The sequence below is a fragment of the Haemaphysalis longicornis genome, unplaced genomic scaffold (assembly GCF_048455015.1).
Source record: "Haemaphysalis longicornis isolate Haplotype H1 unplaced genomic scaffold, Haemaphysalis longicornis Haplotype H1 scaffold_10, whole genome shotgun sequence".
Taxonomy (NCBI): domain Eukaryota; kingdom Metazoa; phylum Arthropoda; class Arachnida; order Ixodida; family Ixodidae; genus Haemaphysalis; species Haemaphysalis longicornis.
The window spans coordinates 55977236-55985946 of NW_027526204.1; the positions used below are offsets into that span (position 1 = coordinate 55977236).

The 8711-nt window shown below is 42.3% G+C and overlaps 1 long non-coding RNA gene across 1 annotated transcript; it reads right to left on the minus strand.

Annotated features, from left to right (window-relative positions):
* Positions 1–1764: 1764 nt before the first annotated feature.
* LOC144158568 (uncharacterized) lies at positions 1765–8429 on the minus strand. The gene is made up of 3 exons (XR_013320129.1): positions 8003–8429; positions 6217–6486; positions 1765–3344 (listed from the first exon to the last, which is right to left on the minus strand). It is a non-coding gene; the product is annotated as an uncharacterized LOC144158568 (long non-coding RNA).
* Between the last annotated feature and the right edge of the window lie 282 nt (positions 8430–8711).

The following is an 8711-nucleotide window of genomic DNA, read 5'->3' on the forward strand; positions in this document are numbered from 1 at the left end:
GCAGCAGGTGCGAGACCACATATTGCACAATATCACACACGATTATGGTATGAAACATTCGTGCTTTCCAAGCTCGGTTCTGTGAGACATTCCATTGAAGCTCAACATCAGCTGATAATTTCCTTGAACTTGTGTCACCGATTGTTAAAACATCAATTTAAAAAGTCAGGAGCCACATCTCAGTACAGTTATAACTTTAGAGGTAGTTGATTACCCAAAACTTCGTAAAAAACCAATTATATGTTCACTTTGCCGAACTGCAGTACACATCCTTCGAGATTCACTGCAGAGCCTAACCATGCTGTACAGTGAAAGCAATTAGGTGTGCAACACTTCAACCACACAAAACTTCCTTGAACCTTAAAACCCTTGGCTTCTTAGTATTGCATCAAACTTCCAATCAAGGTAGCTACCTGCAATGTTTAGTGCCTTATTCTTGAGCTGAGCAGGAAGGTTCAATATCAAGGAAGACCAAATGCATAATGTATAGTTTCCTCCGTAATGCGGCTCATAATATAGTTCCCTCCGTACTGCGGCTCATAATCTACTTATAAAAGTTGGGTACCCAAGCCATTTATTTTCGTTTGCATTATTCTTTTTGCTTTACGGAAAAATATTCATATGGTACAGCACTTGCAAGGTTTGGTGGTATTTGGAGTTTTATAAACATACCTTTAGACTAAATGACCCCACATAGCAATAACAAGAACTGCAAACATCACAGAACAATGCATACAAGTTCCCTGGTGAAGCCCATGGTTGAAATGTAATGCCATTGTTCAGAAAACATTATTTTATCATGAGGCTAGCTTGTACATGGTGCCTTGCATTATGTCCTTGCCGGTGGATGTGGGGTCATTTGTCACTGTTGCAAATGAAAAGCCAACAGCCAGGGCCCATTAGTTTTGGCTAGTATTACGAGGTGCCTCACGGTAAGCATTCTACGTCGATAGACTTTTTTAGAGTTGACTAGAACTGAAATCAGCAAAAGATTCTCTACAAAACATTCATTCTATCCGCAGCTTTAGGGTTTGCTAATTTCCAAAGTTGGGTTTCTTCTGCCTTTCTTAACAACATATTTCTTTTGATAAGAAGGTGCACAACCAAAAGCAAAAAGCTTTTCTGTAAACCTTTGGTAGCTATATAATTGTTACAAAATATTTTACTCTAAATATGGCAGCTTAAACTGAGAGTATTTGCATTTAAAAACATTAAAATAAGTTTAAATTGATCATAAATTTTTAGCTGTTTTTACGCAAAACTGTACATGGGATATGAAGTGCACCACAAGGAGGGCTTTGGATTAGCTTTAGCAAATTTGGGACATTTAAGGTGCACTGAAATCTCTACACATGCGCTTTTTCACTTTCTGTATCCACCAGGAAAATGGCTGCCAATTTAGACAGCGATTCTAAATAGTAGTTGACGTGCATTTTAAAATAATCACAAACATTATAGCCACAAAATTAATTTTTACAAGTTGTAGACATTGCCCGTTACACCAGACATTGGACTACACTGTCAAGAGCTTTGACATCTACAATGACGTCTACAAAGCAGGCTTATACTGGTAGAATGTTTCATACCATAATTACTGTGTGTTCAGAGCTCACGTGTGAAGTATGGATACTGCTGCTTCAGCAAGAACCGAGGATGAGCACCCTTCCTGGTTCTGAAAAAAAATAACAGAGGAAATGCCTTAAGCAGGATTCTGGAACGGGGTTGAATGAAACAAGAATGAACAATAAATTCTTTCAAAACATGTAAAGCAATGCAAACAAATATTTATTTCAACTTATTTCTACAAAAGACCACCTCATGAAGACTGGTGGTGGGGTATTGGCTCAAAAAAAAAAGCAGAGAGCACTTATACAAATGCTAAAGGGAGCCTTCGCAGCCAACAATTGTTTGAACACACCTAAACTAATCACTGTTCAACAAACTCATAAAAAATGTTTGAATGCATAAAAAACCAGTGGTAAACACAGGAAACAGTTAAAACAGAATGACGGCACAAGTTTGTCCCGTCGTTCTCTTCTGTGTCCTAGGTTTTCCTATGGTTTTTCATCCATTCAAACATGTACCAGCTAGCCCAGTCCAACGCCTTGGTATCATAAAAATATGGATAGTCAATCCTTACACAAAGTTGAAAAAAAAAGAAAGTATAAAGTAGGTGACAAAATTAAAACGACAGCAAATTGGATGGCTTTTAATTTTAAATGATAATATAAAAAATAATGGCATGAATGAAAGTGAGCAGCACGCGAAGTACCTTGTTGCTAGCCCGACATTCCACTTTGAAGCAAAATGTCCGCTTTCAACACTACATAGGCTAAACATGCAATGAGGCATTCCTTTAGGCACACAAAATATACCATAATTGTTAAAAAAGCTACGAATTAGTTGAAAAAACCTGACCACGACAAATTGGAATTAGTGACTAGATACAGTTTCAGAAATACACAGCGACATCATATAAAAATATATGGTTCCCATACAAAGATTGATCATAACAAAAATTCAGGACATTTATCAGACTGGCATCAATGTGCAAAGCAGCTTAATGAAGGAAGACGGTCTTCACTAAAAACATGTTAATATTGGGAGCTCATGTGCTTCCCTGCAAGTTGGGTGTGTAAACCCACTGACATCTTAACTAAACCGCCTGAATCATCACTTGATAGACATTGAGGAATTTTACGAATTGGTTTATTGTAGCCAGCTGTCTAGTTTATTTCCCTATTTTTCTTGGCATTTCGTGTCTCATTCTAAATTTGGTGACTAGATAGCTTTTACTATGGTCATGCACTGGTGACAACGAATATTTGATTTTACTTTTAAAAAATGTTCAGTTTTGTTTTATTGCTCACCCGCCAACGATCTGAAATATCAGAGGTGCTTAAAACGTATGTTGGCATTTCCTTCCTGCAGTGTAGTACAACTAATCATGACTTTTACCATAATTTGTTCACAAATCGTGATATGTGGAAAGTATTCAGCTTAATGAAAATGTCATTTCAGAAGCATGCACAATCAACAAGGCCTCAATGACTCTCATGACGTGGTCCACTTGTTTCTGTCACAAATAACCTGAGTGCAGACACATTCCACCGAAGACGAAGGTAACATGCCCTCTTGGGTGATGAATATTTAAAAAGCCTTACGAGTAAATTTGCTGCTGAGCACATGAAATTGTGGCATTAAAACAAAAGATCCCTCTGCGGCAGCTTTCACTTGGAGGAGCGCTTGACCACAAACTTTGAGAAGCTGGAAAATGCTCCATGAACCGCTCCAGCCAGCAGAAACGATGCAGGACACAAGTTGGTAGGCGGACCGTTGGCATCCTGCGATTGTGAAGATATTTCTGTTTAGTAGATGCTCTTCTTTTTGTACCACTGTTTATTTCACCTTTAACAAGCAGCTGAACTCCTTAACGTTCGCATAATAAAATGCTGCAATGCGGAACAGTTAGCAGGGTTACCTCAATTTTGCTTTTCTACGAATTAACACAATGTAGGTAATCTGCACACAACTACAATCAAACTACAATTTTCACCTACTTCACTGCTAACATCAGCGTTTGACTGCTCAAGCACAAATACAGGTTAGACATGTGAGCAATCTGCTAAACGTATCCCCACAAACTGAACAATCAGGCATCAGAAATCGGCAAGGAAGGAGGTGTCACGTTTGAATGGCACTTTTTTTGTTCAAAACATAAACAACACCTGGAAGCTTGAAGCATGAGAGGGGGTCTTTCACGCTGACAATGTCAGAACATAGCTTGCTAGTAGGCACCTGCACGATGTGCACAATGTGTTTCTTGAAAATGCGTGCGAAAGTTTGATTGATGTGTAGGACGAGAATTGCAGCACGTTTTGACACAGGCCTTGTGGACGCTTCTGCCTGCTAATGTCAATGTGGATTCTTGCTAGTCGCCCTCTTCGCTTCTTTCTGAATATAATGCTTTAGGCATTATATTCAGGAAAACGACTGCATCAAAACGTGCAGCAATTACCTACGTCCCACACATCGGTGAAACTCTCGCACACATTTTCAAGACACGCAGTGCATACATTGTGCATGTGCCCACTAGCAAGCTGCGTTCTGACATTGTCAGCGTGAGAGGCCCCCTCTCACGCTCCAAGCTTCCGGGTATTGTTTATTAGATTCCATGCGCTGAATGCAAATCAGTGTACATTGGCGAAACGGGCAATCTGCACAGAAGATTAATGCAGCACTGGAACGAAGTGAACAAGGGCCATGCAAAAACAAGTCCACTGGCAGAGCACCGTGGTAGGACGGGACACGTGGTCGACTGGAACAAGACAAAATTACTGACAACTGAGTGCAATCTATCTTCTCGATTACTGCTCGAGTCCCTCATTGTTCAGACGACGCCCAACATTATCAACATAATGGATGGCAATCTGCACCATATCTATGCAAACTCATTGCGCCGCGTAATGCCCAATATATAGCTTCGTTTTCCACGACACATGCTCACCGTGAACAAGCAACAAACCGTTAAATGGCTTTCTTGACTTGGTCAGTGACCTACGTTTCATCACTGCAATAATGCTTTTACCTGCCTACACGGCATTCCGTCAAACACTGGACTACACCACATGAGCCATTGGCGTTCTTAACCTGCACCAGAGTATATAACCTTTCACTACTGCTATGAGATAGACCCATAAACGCACTTCAATATGGCCTTTATATTTAGCTCTTGGAAACATTATGTATAATTTTACCTTTAAGTTGCACCTGCTACAGCAGCTGGTACTATACCAAAAACATGAAAAAAAAAACGGTGGTTTAACACGCCAAAGCTACACTTGGGATATGGGGAGCACTGTAGGGGAAGGCTTCGCATTAATTTTGACCATCTGGGTATTTTTGTGCGCATCGAAATCTCCAAACACGGGCGTCTTTACGTGTTGCCTCCATCTGAAAAGCGGCTACACCAAGTGGTATCTAACCGACATTCGCCTCCACAGCACACCACCCTAGCCACGGCAGTGGGTTAAACATATGAAATAAAGCGAGTTTTGGAGTGCAAATGAAAATATTAATCACACGTCTTATTTTCCCAATCGATGTACCTTTTGAAATCCACCATGCAATCCCCCCTCCCCTACCGGCCTACCAAAACACCTTTGTCTCAAGAGGTAATCAGGCTGTTAATGAAGTAAGTATTTACAATCCGAGACTTGCCACCGTTAAAGCCATGCACTTTCTTTTAGAGATAAGCGACATTAGCCATTTGCAGCACCAGGAGTAAATTGTGTTAAGATCAGATTGAAAGCATTGATGGTAGTAGTTGAAAGAAATTGTGTGATAAATTACAACATCATCTGCAAATAGACCTACATGGGAGGATATGCAACATGGAAGATAGACCAAGCAACCTGCCTGGGGGGACAACAAAGTGGCACGAGCAAAAGAAGTATATAGTTATTAGAAGTAAACTGCATTTGAGAAGAATGAAAATCTTTTGCTCAAGTGAGGACATTAGGGTGAAGTTTGAGAAGTAGTCTGTGGTGTGCAATGCGATTGAATGCTTTAGAAAAATCGAGAAAAACTACCGCAGTTTCTAAGCCTGTGTCAATGGATCAATGTAGATCGTGAACAAATCCTGAAAGTTGTGTTTCTCAAGTAACCCTTGTGAAAACCGTGGTGATACTCGAATGTGATATTGTGATTTTATAAATAATTAGCGACCTGACAGTGGATGAAATGTTTCCTGACCTTGCATATGGTGCTTGTTAGGGAAATTTAATGGTGAAGTACCGCTCCTGATTGGTGCTACCTCGACTATCTTCCAACCATTGAGATTAGTGCCTGTCATGAGAGACTGCGAAAAAAGCGCTGTCAGAATTCTACAGACTGCGGGATGTACTTTTCGGTATAGTATGATTATTACCAGTATGATCTGAAGTAGACCAGTTTGTATTGCAAGTTTAAAACCATATCGAAACATCCTAAATGTTTACTTGGCTCGATTACATACGAATACGTGCTTCAAAGTCAGTTCAATTTCTCTTCTTTCCCTTTAGTCGTCAGCCCCAGATTCTCTTCAATATCTCTGCTAAGCAATGACACGCTCCATACGCACAGCACTGCTTCATGAAAATGTTTCAAATAATCAGAGGCCACAGCACTGCTAACAGGTATACATCATGGCAAGTTCCACAACATGCAATAACTAACCTGAAAATACATAATCGGTGGGTGCACCGATATGGCAGCAGTGCCTGGACCGATGTGTCGAGCAAATGCCCTGACTTCTGAACGGGTGGTCCAAGCGGCCAGATGATGGATGAATGACCATTCCTGGCGGCAAAGCGTACGGAGCACCAACGAAAGGCCAGGCAGTACTTGGGTACAGCAGGTGCAGTGTCGGTTGGCCAAGGGAGGCCCTGGCAAAGCCTTTGAAACTGGACTGGAAGGCAGCTGACCCAGGACAGCCAGCAGCAGCACCTGCAGGTGCATAATCTGAGTGTGCTGACACTTGTTAAATACAAGAAGAGCACACACAAAGCACGAATGCTTACATCAAGTAGATTTTTAATCGTTTAAAGACAGTAACCTCCAAGGCACTAATAAGAACATTCCCGGAACACCCCAAGTGAAATTTAGGTCACAGTTAGAATGTATTTATTAGTCCCGCAGGTACTGTGAGTGGGGTATGCATGATATATGCAAAGCTAGCTACTGAGCTAATTTGCATGGAACGCATGCTAGCAGCTCATCTGTATCCCTTGCTTTCAATCGGAATTGGTGTGTGATAGTTGAGGCTCCTCCATTTCAATGTCTGACTTGTATCTGCACGTTCAATTCTCCAATATAAATCGAGTTGAGTGAGTGCCTACAGCTTTCTTGTTAGTCTCTGCATGGCCTGCGGTTTTGCGAAAATGAGAACTTGCGAATTGGCTCAATTTTCTGCACTAATTTAAACAATACATATGCCTCTGATATCAAGCCCCAGACTTCCCGAGAGCTACTCTGACAGAATCGGCAGGCGCCTCGTAGGCGTTGTGGAATCTCCCCCACTACCCCGAGACTATGCTAACTCCCTGCGAGGCCACATGCGCGCATTTCACCTTCAATTTGCACGTATGTGAATTCTATACCTCTATGAACTCTCAGACGGGCGTCGTCATATTCGTGCCGGACTCGTGAAACTCGGCAACGTAAATTACCGCACTCGCTCGCTGGCGCGCGGCCCGAACTCTCTCACCGTTTCCGGCCCTTGCATACTATTTTCTCCACCTTGCACTTTGTAAATTCTCATGTTAAACTACACCTCGTGCGCCCTCATCTCTTGCCTGCTTTTCTTCCAGCACAACTCCGTCAGCACCCGGTCGACGCGTACGCTGTCGGGGCGCGTTGGCGAGCGAGTACGGCAATTTCGCTGTTGTCGAGCTTCACGAGAACAGCACACATATCGCGGCCCGAAGACCGCGAGGCGTACGGTCGCCGGTCTCGCGAGCGCAATAGCTTGGAAGCGCACTGCACGGAATTCGTGAAGGGGGGGGGGGGGGGGGGAGAGACGCCAGCCATGGAATCACGTGTACGCGTTTTCACATGCACTTCCAGGGAACCTCCTGTTCATGTTATTTCTTGGTATACCGCGGGTATTCACGAGGGAGGACTAATCACAGCGTTGTGCCACTCACGCGAAATTGCGACTGCGATCTGCAACCGCAAAGGCACTGTTTGAGAGAGACATAAACAAACGCCCCGGTGTTAAAGAGCCTTGCGTGATGTGAAATTATTAGCAGCCGTGTACCATAGCGCGAGCATCGTAGCCAAGGTCTAGCTTCAGCGTAAATTGATGCTGACTTCTGCGGAAACGGTGGACTGGGCGCCAAACAAGTATACTAACTCACGTAGGCTCTCAGAGCAAACGAGATGGGGGTCTAGCGAATTACTGACCCATAAACACCAGAACTCGTTCCAACCAAATACAGAATAATAAAAAATGCGTACTTACCCGAGCAAAAACGATGTTTCCAACGTAAAATTCTCCTTCACTGTCGTCTTCATCTCGCGGACACACGAACACGCTTTGTTCTGATGCAATGTCATCCACTTTTGACGCGCAGTATTTTATCCGGCGATGATCGTTCTTCCGGGGTCCCCATGTTCAACACACGCGTAGGTTAGAAGGGTAGACATCACCCATAAAGCTTCTATAACTATGATTTAAGCTTGAAATAGATAAAACAGCTTAAATCACGCCACCAACCACTCGGCACAAAACGCCATGAAAAAACACACACAAAAGTGAGAGATAGTTGCCAGACTTCAAATGCAGCACCTCTATGTTTGACGAAAATTGTGTTACTACTGTAATGTTGGTAATTATCTTTCTGCTTTCAAAGTCTGAAATGTGTTTATAACTTAAATTTAAGGTTTTTAAACACAAAAAGTGAATACACATACAGCAATTGACATATATACTGATATTGTAAAGAGGTTTGACGTTTGTTTTGGTTTTGTTTTCACGGCGGGCTTCTCAAGAGAGAACGTGCGAGAAAACGAGCTACTTTGGGTTTAGGAAGAGGGCGGTAAATGTCGGCGTGATAGAAAGCAAGGAACAGGTGCTTACCCTGGTCGTTAAAAAAGGAGCTAATGAAACCCTCACGTAAAAAAAAAAAAAAAAAACACGTTCGACGAGGAATCGAACCATTGACCTACAA